Source organism: Balaenoptera acutorostrata, chromosome 19 (genome assembly GCF_949987535.1).
Source record: "Balaenoptera acutorostrata chromosome 19, mBalAcu1.1, whole genome shotgun sequence".
Lineage (NCBI taxonomy): Eukaryota > Metazoa > Chordata > Mammalia > Artiodactyla > Balaenopteridae > Balaenoptera > Balaenoptera acutorostrata.
The window spans coordinates 64,394,520-64,406,563 of NC_080082.1; positions in this window are offsets into that span (position 1 = coordinate 64,394,520).

The following is a 12,044-nucleotide window of genomic DNA, read 5'->3' on the forward strand; positions in this document are numbered from 1 at the left end:
AAGGTCACACGTTTGTGCTCCTCTGAGTCAGATCATTCAGAACTTCTCTGGTTGGTGGGGGAAACAGCTGACTAAATGAAGGACCCAATGACAAGATCCAGAGCAGCTCTTTTGGATCACCAGATGGAAGCCATAAATGGAAGATAGTGGAGCAACAAGCTAGAAGGAGTAAGATAGACACTTGATGGCTTTGTGGAAAAGAAGCTCTGTGCTGGCTGAGATGTTACAGGAGAGAAATTGCTTTCTATCTGATTTAAACTATTGGTAATTCTGAGTATCTCTTAAGACAGCCAAACCAATAGTATTGGGCTATTTCCCAAACACAGGATGGGGTTGCAGTAGAGATGGCTAATTCACCACAAAACCTGCTCTTCCCTTCCAATGTATGGAATTATTCCTGGAATGTGGCTTCCCATCCAGGGACTATATTTACTAGTCCTCTTGGCATCTAAGTGTGGACTTGTGAGTGGTTGCCACGAATAGGACAGGAATGGAAGTGACAGTGGCCGTTTCCACACCAAGGTGCTTAAAAACAAGCATGCCTGCTCCATATTCCTTCCCCTCTCGTTAGCGGGATACAGAGGATAACAAAACCCTGGGCAATGGTGTAGCCCCAAAACTCAGGGTCCTTTAACAACCATCTCATGGAGACAATCTCCATCACCCAATACCCAATATCCATCCAAATTGTTACATGATCAAGAAGTAAATAAATGTCTAATTTGTACACCCATGTTACAGCAGCATTAGTCCAAAAGATGGAAACAACTTAAGTGTCCATTGATGAATGAATAAACAAAATGTGGTATATACATATAATGAAATATTATTCAGCCTTTTTTTTTTTTTGCCACGTGGCATGTGGGACCTTCGTTCCCTGACCAGGGATCAAATCCACGCCCCCTGCACTGAAAGCGCGGAGTCTTAACCGCTGGACCGCCAGGGAAGTCCCTATTCAGCCTTAAAAAAAGGAAGACTATTCTGACACATGCTATGACATGGATGAGCCTTGAGGATATTATACTCAGTGAAATAAGGCAGTCACAAAAAGACAAATACTGTATGATTCCACTTATATGAGATACTTAGTCACATTCACAGAGACCAGTTCACAAGTCAAGTAGAATGGAGATTTCCAGGAGTTAGGGGAGGGGGAATGGAGAGTTAAAGTTTAATGGGGACAGAGTTTCAGTTTTGCAAGATGAAAACAGCTCTGGAGATGGATGATGGTGATGGTTACACAACAATGTGAATGTACTTAATGCTACTGAACTGCGCACTTTAAAATGGTTAAGGTGGTAAGTTTTATGTTATGTGTATTTACAATCATTAAAAGTTTTAAGAGAAAAAAGCTTGTGATTTACCATTATAATGTATGGTATTATGGTCTGCATATGTGTCCCCACAAAGTTCATGTGTTGAAACCTAGCCCCTAAGGTGATAGTATTAGAAGGTGAGGGTCTTTGGAACAAGACAAGGTGAGGGTCTTTGGTCAAGAGGGTGGAGCCCTCATAATTGTAACTAGTTCCCTTATAAAAGAGACCCAGAGATCTCCCTTGCCCCTTCCACCATGTGAGGACACAGCAAGAAGCCCACCATTTACACCCCTGAAGACAGCATTCACCAGAACACAACCATGCTGGCACCTTAATCTTGGACTTCCAGCTTCCAGAACCGTGAGAAATAAACTTCTGTTGTTCATAAGCCTCCCAGTTTTTGGATGCTAGGCTCAAAAAACAATTCCAATGCTCCCCTGCAGGGATTCGTCAGCATCTAGATGGAAATGAAAGCCGTGGGACCAGATAAGATCACGGGGGCTGGGGAGAGAACGGAGTCTGAGCTCAAAGAAAGAAGCAAGCAGTGGTCACCTGACCCAAGCTCAGCCAATCAGCGGCCTTCCCTGGGATTTTTCCCCTTTGGAATTGAGAAAAGCTTTCGTCTATCTCTGTGGGGTATGGGAGACTTGGGAGCTGGTGGCAGCCTTGTCACCGTGTGCAGGAAGCCAGGCTGCAGGAGGAGAAAATGAAGCTGCACGGAGAAGCAAGAAGGGAGAGAGAGGATGACCTGGCTGAGTTCAGGTGCCCCCCCCCAACACCACCTAACCTTCCTGAGGTTGGGTTGTTCAGCTCTGCCTTCCCTCCAGTGAGTCTCTCCCAGGAAATCCCCTTTGTGGCCTCAGCAAATTCCACTTGAGCGTCTGTCACTGTAACCAAAAGAGCCCCGAGTCCCCCGCAGCACTCTGTGCATTGCAAGCATCGGTCAGTGTTGAATGAAGACGAGTTGAATGAAGTGATAGGTAAACCCCCAGGGCTGTGCCCAGAGGGATTCCCGGGTGTAGGGGCTCAAGGAACACTCCCACGCTGGAACCCTTTACAAACCCACTTCCTATGTCCTCCTGATTATATCTTCTCTTCCGAGTGACAGGAGCAGCTGCCCTGGGCAGACTGGAGGTGGAGAGTTTGCAGCACAGCTGCTGAGAAGTCCCCTGAGATACAGAGAAAGACCACACACAGAGACACACACACACACACGCAATCACACTATTCAAATTATCATTATTTTCATGATGAGGAGCAACCATCTCCTGGGTTTTCATCATGGGCTGGACAGAGCGCTGAGTGCTTTGTTTCGATTAACGGTGTCATCCTCTTCTCCACCGCCACAAGGTAGTGCGGACACTTCCTCAAAGCGCAGGTCTCCAACCTGCAGCATCGGCCCCACCCGGGGCCTTTGAGAAGTGCAGGATCCCAGGCCCCACTCTGACCTACCGAGGCAGAATCAGCCTTTTAACCTGATCCTCAAGTGATTCTCACCCACGTGAAAATCTGAGACGGGCCGATGCCACATAAACTACAGGATGCCCGGTCAGATTTGGATGAGAAATGTTTTAGTAGAAAATGTCTTGATACTTCTAAAAAATTATTTGCCATTTATTTGAAATGCAAATGGAACTGTGCATCCTGTAATTTTATTTGCTAAATCTGACAGCCCCATGTAGGGGACACGGTGGGTGGTCCTATAACATCCATCCACCCTCTTTGCTTCACTGCCGTCCCCAGATTTCCACACCTACTCCGTGCATCCCAGGTGCTGAGGGATGCATGGGAGGGAGGGGACAATCCCACCCCTGGCTCTGTCCTGTCCTCCCTGCCTCCGGCCTCTCCCCACATCAGCCTCAGAAAGAGCTTTCTATCACCCCGATATGAAGTTTCTCCCCTGTCTGAAGCCCTCCCACAGCTCCCCAACGCCCTCCGGAGGAAGTCAGAGCTGGCTGAGCTCCAAGACCCTTCATTGTGTGGCTCTGGCCCACTCGTCCAGACTCACATCTGACAGCCGCCCCCAACCCCCAAGGGAACAGTAAACTATAGCCACAGAGAGCTACTGGAAATTCTCCCAGCTGTGCTGCCATCTCTCCACTTCTACGTGTTTGTTGTAGCTGTTCCCTCTACCTCTGTTGCCCTCTCTCATTTCGTCTCGATAATTCCTTCTCGTCCTTCACGACTCAGCCGGGTTAGGTACCTCCCCCGCGCCATCCGCCACCACCTCCCTGTGCCATCCCCATTATAACAATGACCCCTTTTTGTCCAGAACCCACAGTGAGCAAGGGCAGAACTGAGATTCGATCCCACGCCCATCAGGCTCTGAAACTCTGGTCATTGCTTGGGGTTTCCTTGAAGGCCCCCTGTGGCCCTAACACTTCAGAATTCCACGATCCAGGTGTGCGGCCGCTGCATGCCATCTGCACAGACCTCAAGGGTTCCAGTCCCCAGGAGTCCGATCATAGACCAGGAGGACTACGACAGTTAGGGCTCGGGTCGCACGAAACTGAAACACAGTGCAAACAGGTTTAAGGCAAAAAAAAAGGAGAAAATTGTGTTGGCTTGTATAACATCAAAAAAAACCCCCACAGGGGCTTCCCTGGTGGCGCGGTGGTTGAGAATCTGCCTGCCAATGCAGGGGAACACGGGTTCGAGCCCTGGTCTGGGAGGATCCTACATGCCGCGGAACAACTGAGCCCGTGAGCCACAACTACTGAGCCTGTGCTCCGCAACGGGAGAGGCCGTGATAGCGAGAGGCCCGCGCACCGCGATGAAGAGTGGCCCCCACTCGCCGCAACTGGAGAAAGCTCTCGCACAGAAACGAAGACCCAACACAGCCAAAAATAAATAAATAAATATTTTTTTAAAAAAACACACAATATTAAAAAAAAAAACCATATATATAGACACCTTCAAGTATGGTTTGATCCAGGAGCTCAAAGAGTGTCACCAAGGCCTAGTCTCTTGCCTTTTGGCTCTGCTGCCCTACCTTTTGTTTCACTCTAGGCATCCACATGGTGGCAAGGTAACCTCCAGCAGTTTCCAAGCTACGCTTACCTCCCTAAAAGTTAGGTGGGAAAGTTGGTGCCTGCCTTTCTCTCACTTGTTTTGGTAAACGTTCCATTCCTTTTTGTTGAATCTGACTGGGTGGCCTGAACCAGTCACAGCGGCTGGGGAGGGGGTGAGTCATATGATCACTCCTAGAGCTGGTAATGGAGCCAGCTTCCCCAAAACCAGGGGGAAAGGGAGTGGGGGAGAAATGGCCCACTCGGCTCCCCAGGAAAACTGGGTGCAGTTATCAGAGACAACGGAGTGGGCACCAGGAGAATAACGATGGTCTCAAGGAAGGGTCCAGGCTGGCAACAGGTGGGCGTGCTGGGTGCTTTACAGGCATTTCCTCGTGTTATCTTCATCACTGTGCAAGTGACACAGGCTGGGACCTGGGACCCTTTGCTGCAGTGCTGCAATGCTTACACCTGGACAAACATCAAACTGTATGGGACTAAAAATAACTGCAAGAATGTGCAGTTGGGGCAAAATTATGGACAAAAGATACAAAGAGACCGAAAAACCCAACTGCCACTTCTGAAGAGCCAGGAACAAAAACAGGGTGTTGGGACCAAAAGCAGGGTACTGAGCATGCCCCCTGTACACAACACTACCAGAGGGGTGGACAACCCACCTAAGCCACTCCTCTGGCCTGACCCCTGGACACGCCCCTACCCTCAACCCAGATAAGGAACAAGCTTCCCCCATTCCCCCCAGCAAGCCAGCCAGCAAGGGAAACTGTTGTTTGTTCTCTCTCCCCCTTGCTGCAGCAGGGGCCCCAATAAAGCCTTGCCTGAATCTCTTGTCTGGCCTCTGATCAGTTTCTATTGATTAAGTAGGCCTAGAACCCTGGTTGGTAACACAAGGAGTTGACAACATCAACTAAAATTTATCCAGGGGGACACTGGTGTGCTCTTCACTTACGTGATCTCAACTAATCCTCACAATAATCCCACGAAGCAGGTGCTAGACGTGGAAGGGAAACAGAGATATGGACACACACACACATAAATGTATCACTCTTGTTTTAGTACATTCCGCCTGCTATCACAGAACACAGCAGACTGGGTGGCTTATCCACAACAGAAATTTATTGTTCACAGTTCTGAAAGGTACAAGTCCAAGATCAAGGCTGCAGCATGATTGCCTTTTGGTGAGGGCCCCGCCCTTCCTGGTTTCTAGCCAGCACCTTCTCGATGTGGCCTCACGTGGTGTAAGGGGCCAGCGAGCTCTCTGGGGTCGCTTTTGTAAAAGCACTGATCCCCATATCTGAGGGCACCACTCTCATGACCTAATCACCTCTGAGGGGCCCCACCTCCCAGTGCCAAGGCACGAGGCGTTAGGATTTCAACATGAATGTTGGGGAGACGCGGCTATTCAGACCATAGCAACTCCCTTTGTAAAGGAAGTATGAAAGCATAACTATGTATTTCTTCTCTGAGAATGAAATGTGTGTCTCATTAAAAGGCTTTTCTAACTACATCTGTTAAAAGATAAAAATACCCAAATGATGGGGGAATTCCCTGGTGGTCCAGCGGTTAGGACTCCAGCTTCCAATGCAGGGGGCATGGGTTCGATCCCTGGTCAGAGAATTAAGATCCCAGCATGCCGCTAGGCCAAAAAATAATAAAATAATAAAAGACAGAATCATAAAACATTAAGGGACTTCCCTGGTGGCGCAGTGGTTAAGAACCCGCCTGCCAAGGCAGGGGACACGGGTTCGATCCGTAGTCCGGGAAGATCTCACATGTCGCGGAGCAACTAAGCCCGAGTGCCACAACTACTGAGCCTGCGCTCCAGAGCCCGCGAGCCACATCTACTGAGCCTGTGCGCCAAAACTACTGAAGCCTGGGTGCCCTAGAGCCCGCCCGCGTGCCTAGAGCCCATGCTCGTCAACAAGAGAAACCACCACAATGTGAAGCCCTCGCACCACAACGAAGAGCAGCCCGCGCTCTCCGCAACTAGAGAAAGCCCGCGTGCAGCAACAAAGACCCAATGCAGCCAAAAATAAATAAATAAATAACACATTTTTAAAAAATCCCCGAGTGAGCCTACATTGGCTATACACACACTTCCTAAAACTCTTGACACCCAAGGAGAAAAAGATTGACCAGAGAAAGAAATAAAGCAAAACCCCAAAGACCTCCTTAAGTATAAAGCTAACGAGCTTTTACTACATTTAATTACAAAATATACTATGATCCTTATTACGGAATAAGACAATTATATTAAGATCCTGTAGATTTCAGTTCCCGGGAAGCCTGCTTTGGCAAGTACAAAACGTCAGGAGAAAGTTAACGTGAGTTGCAGGAGGCGTTGGTTGGTGTAAACAAACTATAAAACCCATTAAACTTTCCTCTTCAAGGAGTGAGTTGTTTCCCAGAGCTATAAAAAGTTCAGCATAAATTCAAACGGTTATGAGGTTATGAGGAACGCTCTCTTGTTGCTGAAGGAGTTCGTTTAAAAATAAACGTTTATTTCTGTCTGGCAGTTTTTCCTGACAATATCACAGGACATGAGATGTTTTGGGTTGCTGGCTCTGCATCTGTTCTCACTCCCATCTCCCTGACTCCGGCCCCGCCCCCACCCCCCACCCCACCCCCACACACTCTGTGCCTCCAGAGAGAGGAGCTGAGAATTACCACCTGGCAATTTAAGTCCAGGGTCGGGACCTTCACCTTCACAAAGACAGCCTGCCTCTCCGGTGGTCCCTCTGGGGAGTCAGCATCCCAGAACAAGTGGCGCTGGGAAAAGGCCACTTAACACAGGGACCTGTATCTCATATTTAACAAGAATGTTATTTCCTGGTTTGGTGGGGATTCTCTCTTGACAAATGAAACTAAAAATTATTTTTTGAAAAAGAGTTGATCCTCACTGCATGTGGATTCCATACCTGTGATGCATGTGGATTCCATACCTGTGATGCATGTGGATTCCATACCTGTGAACTCACCTCCTCACTAAAGTGTGCTACCCCCAACCAATACCCAAAATCAGTACTCACAAGAAACCAGCCCTGCTGACATCCTGATCTCGGACTTCCAGCCTCCAGAACGGTGAGAAAATAAACCTCTGTTTGACTCCCTCCTGCTGTAGGCCCTGCTCACTGTCGGTGTGCCCAGGAAAGGGGGTATTCGGGCCAGTGGAGAACCTGCCCCCCACCCTGGGCTGGGCCATGGCCTCAGATGAGGCTCACCACACCCACTGCTGGTCTTAAAACCTGAGTCCAGCCCCACCCCTGCCTCTCTCCTGCTGTGTCACTTGGGGAAAGTGCACTTACCTCGTAGAGCCTCACTTATCCCGACTGTAAAATGGGCTGATGCTTTGATCTGCTCTGCCGTCTCACTGGGCAATTTCATTGTTCACCCTTGACTGGTTCCTGCGGCCTGGTGAAGATGATTCACTCTCAAATCCAGCCGCCCCCCACCCCCCGGGAGCCCTCACTGGGGGTTGCAGTCTTACACAGACACACCACCCATTCATCCCAGGACTCTTCCCCTCCTTTGTTCACAGGCTCATCCATCACCTGTTTATCCAGTAAACGTTACCTGAGCCTCCCAGGTGCTCTGGGCTGGAGACCCAGAAGTGAACCCAATGCCCTCCCGGCTCTGGAGGATCTCCCTGCTTTAAACACCATACAAAGAGAAAACGTTAATTATTATTTTGAGTAATAATTACATTGGTGCTACAAAGGAGCCGAGGAGCTTCTATAGGGTATGGCTAAATTTGCTGCCAAAGGAATTCTCGCCCTCGGGCCTGGGAAGTAGGGTGACAACCACTTTCCTCCCATGGTTATTTACTCATTCAGGAGCAGGCCCCAAGCTGGGAGCTGGCAACAACTGGGTCTGTGTTATTGAGTTCCTCACCAGAGGGTCAGCAGGGCAGACACACACACACACAGTTGAAGCATGAGGTGGAGAGAGAAGGGGCACCGTGGAAGCTCAGATGAGGCCCTTCATTCAGGTTTATTGCGGTGGGCATAGTCAGGGAGGGCTTCCTGGAGAAGGCGGCATCTGAATTGATCACTGAGGGATGTACGATGTTACCAGGTGAAGAAATGGAGGGAGGACATCCAGGGAGTCCTTCTTTCATTCTATTCCTCACCAATAACTATGGTATACTTGAATGCTGGAGAAACAGCCGTGGTGTGTGGATACTGCATAAACCATCAAGGTGATGTTACATGAATGGCTACTTAATTTGCGGACCCAATGAAGAGTGAAAATGCAGAGCCTCATGTTAAAAAAAAAAAAAAGCATTTAGAATTTGAAGATGGGGACTTCCCTGGTCGTCCAGTGGTTAAAATTCCATGCTCCCAATGCAGGGGGGCCCAGGTTCGATCCCTGGTCAGGGTACTAGATCCCACATACCACAGCTAAGACCCAGCACAGCCAAATAAATAAATAAATATTAAAAAAATAAAAAAGAATTTGAAGATAGCCACAGGAAAGCATTAAACCGAGCGTGGGGCCCTGGGCAACCATACAGGTTGCAATTCCAGGGAACTGGCGCTGGATGTGTGTGTGACTTTTGTCACCTTTGTTTTCGAGAGCAGACAGCTTGGCATGAAAAGGCTTGAGGGGATGTGATCGTAAAGAGGAGTCTGGTCGGTTAATTCAACCATGCTAAGAAGGACCAGGTTCATGGGCAGAAGATCTAAATAGACATTTCTCCAAAGAAGACATACAAATGGGCAATAGACACATGAAGAGATGCTCATCATCACTAATTGCTAGAGAAATGCAAATCAAAACTACAATTTAACAAATCCCGTGAGGGTGTGGAGAAAAGGGACCACCCTACACTGTTGGTGGAAATGTCAGTTGGTTCAGCCACTATGGAGAACAGTATGGAGGTTCCTCAAAAAACTAAAAATAGAGGGGAAAAAAAGGACCAGGTTCCGCCCTCTCTCCTCCCTTCCATCCTAAGTGGGATCTCCGACTGTCACCCCTCATGGCACCCATGGCGGCCGCCGCCGCTTAAAGTGTCACCCACAGACCAGACAATGCAGGACCACTCTGACTGCTTACCTCCTGTTTGAGAGCTGGGGAAACCTCTCCCTGAGGTGCCCCACAAACCTGCCTTCACGCCTCATTGGTCAGAGGGTGTCACACACCTGAGCCTCAGCCAATCACTGGCAAGGAGAACGGGAGCGTCTGATTGGCTTAGGCCAATAAGCACTGCCCTTTATTGGGCCCTCATCATTCCCACAGGACTCTGTGTGTTAGGTCACTTCCAATTCGGATGAAGACACTGATAAACTGGTCCACCCAGGGTGTTGCATCTCCGCGGAGGGGTGCTGGGGGGCGTTCTGAACCTTGACACACCCTCTGTGTGATGCTGAAGCTCGGATGGACCCGGATTCTGTTTGCCGTCTGCGCCTGTATCCTCTGAGCCTGCCCAGGAGCTGTCTTTATAATAAGTGCCCAGTACACAGGAATTGGACAAGTGATGAGTAGAGGATATTCTGTGGTGAAATAAGCTGTTTCGTTACATGGTGGCGGGCTGGGGGTGGGGTGGGGTCAACTTTGCATCCGGGTTGGGCTTGCCTTCATTAGTGACTCAATTATAGGTGAAGTGAAAAATAGCTAATGTTTATCGACTGACGCCTTACTCTCTGCCAGGCAGTGTCCTAAGTGCTTTGTATGTATTCACTCGTGAATCCCCACAGGAACCCTGTGGAGTGGTTACTATTCTAGTGTGTGCCTGAGGCGTGGATGCACCGTGAGGAGCATAAAAATCCCCTGGAGGGCTTGTTAAAACAAAGTGCTGGCCTGCCCCCTGAGGTTCTGAGTTGGGGGCCGAGAATTTGCGTTTCTTATTTATTTATTTAGGCTGTGCCCGGGTCTTAGTTGCAGCACGCGGGATCTTTAGTTGCAGCATGCGAACTCTTAGTTGCTGCATGCATGTGAGAGCTAGTTCCCCTGACCGGGGATAGAACCCAGGCACCCTGAATTGGGAGCACAGAGCCTTATCCACTGGACCACCCGTGAAGTACCAGAATTTGCATTTCTAACGGGCTGCTAAGGGATGCTTTGCAGCTGTTTTGGGGACCAGAGTTTGAGAACCACTGTTAGAGGAACATCTGCTTGCCAAGCCCCTGCACTCCTTCTGCGGGGTGCCCTCTTGTAAGTTGCACAAAGGCACCACATAAGCTAGAGGAATCCTGGGTCTGAAAGGGTCCGATTGAGTCAAGGGTTTAAGTTTTTTTGTTTTTGGCTGCACCGTTCGGCATGCGGGATCTTAGTTCCCCGACCAGGGATCGAACCCATGTCTCCTGCAGTGGAAGCTCGGAGTCTTAACCACTGGACCGCCAGGGAAGTCCAAGGGTTTAAGTTTTAAGAAGCGCCTTCTGGGGCTTCCCTGGTGGCGCAGTGGTTGAGAGTCTGCCTGCTAGTGCAGGGGACACGGGTTCGAGCCCTGGTCTGGGAAGATCCCACATGCCGCGGAGCAGCTGGGCCCGTGAGCCACGGCTGCTGAGCCTGCGCGTCTGGAGCCTGTGCCCCGCAACGGGAGGGGCCGCGATGGTGAGAGGCCCGCGCACCGCGATGAAGAGCGGTCCCCGCACCGCGATGAAGAGTGGCCCCCACTTGCCGCAACTAGAGAAAGCCCTCGCACGAACCGAAGACCCAGCACAGCCAAAAATAAATAAATAAATAAATAAATAAAATTTAAAATAAATAAATAAATAAAAGGCTGCTAGTAAAAAAAAAATTGTTAAAAAAAAAAAAAGAAGCGCCTTCTGAAGAATGGACACACAAAATGTGGTCTATCTATGCAATGGAATATTATTCAGCCTTAAAAAGGAAGGAAGTTGTGACACCTGCCATGATGACATGGGTGAACCTTGAGGACATTATGCTAAGTGAAATAAGCCAGTCACAAGAGACAAGTACTGTATGATTCCACTTACTTACATGATGTGTCTAGAATAGTCAAATTCATAGGGAGAAAGTAGAATGGTGGCTGCCAGGGGCTGGTGGCAGGGGGAATGGGGAGTCAGTGTGAACAGTTTCAGTTTTGCAAGATGAATCGCGTTTTGGAGATGGATGGTGGTGATGGTTGCACAACAATGTGAATGTACTGAATGCCGTGGAACTGTATTCTTTTTTTATTTTTTTTTGGCTGCACCGCGCCGCTTGTGGGATCTTAGTTCTCCGACCAGGGATCAAACCCGTGGCCCTGCAGTGGAAGCGCAGAGTCTTAACCACTGGCCCGCCAGGGAAGTCCCCTGGATTCATTGTCTAAGAGGGTAGAAAACTGTGGGGAAAGCAAGTTTCCTTGCTGGGGGAGGGGCAAAACATTCTCCTCTGCCCACCTTAAGGTTTGAGATGTCCCTTAAAAAATCCAAGTGGAGACGTCAAGGGGTCAATCAGAAGTGAGTGGGAACAAAGATCAGTGTTTTCCTGGAGCAGAAAAGATGCCTGTGTGGCTGGAACACATTAGGCAAGAGGGGAGAAGTGGGCAGAGAGGTGGGCCAGGGTTGGTTAGACCACAGTGAGAAGGTTGGTTTTCACCCGGTCTCGGACAGGAGATTGTGACTCAGCCACTGACCGCTTGTGAAACCAGGGGAAAAGTGATTGTCCATCTAATGAATGATGGTTACGCGCCAGCCACTGTCACACCCTGTCTGCGCACCAGTCCGGACGGTGGAGGTGGGGGCGAGGGGAGTGTCCG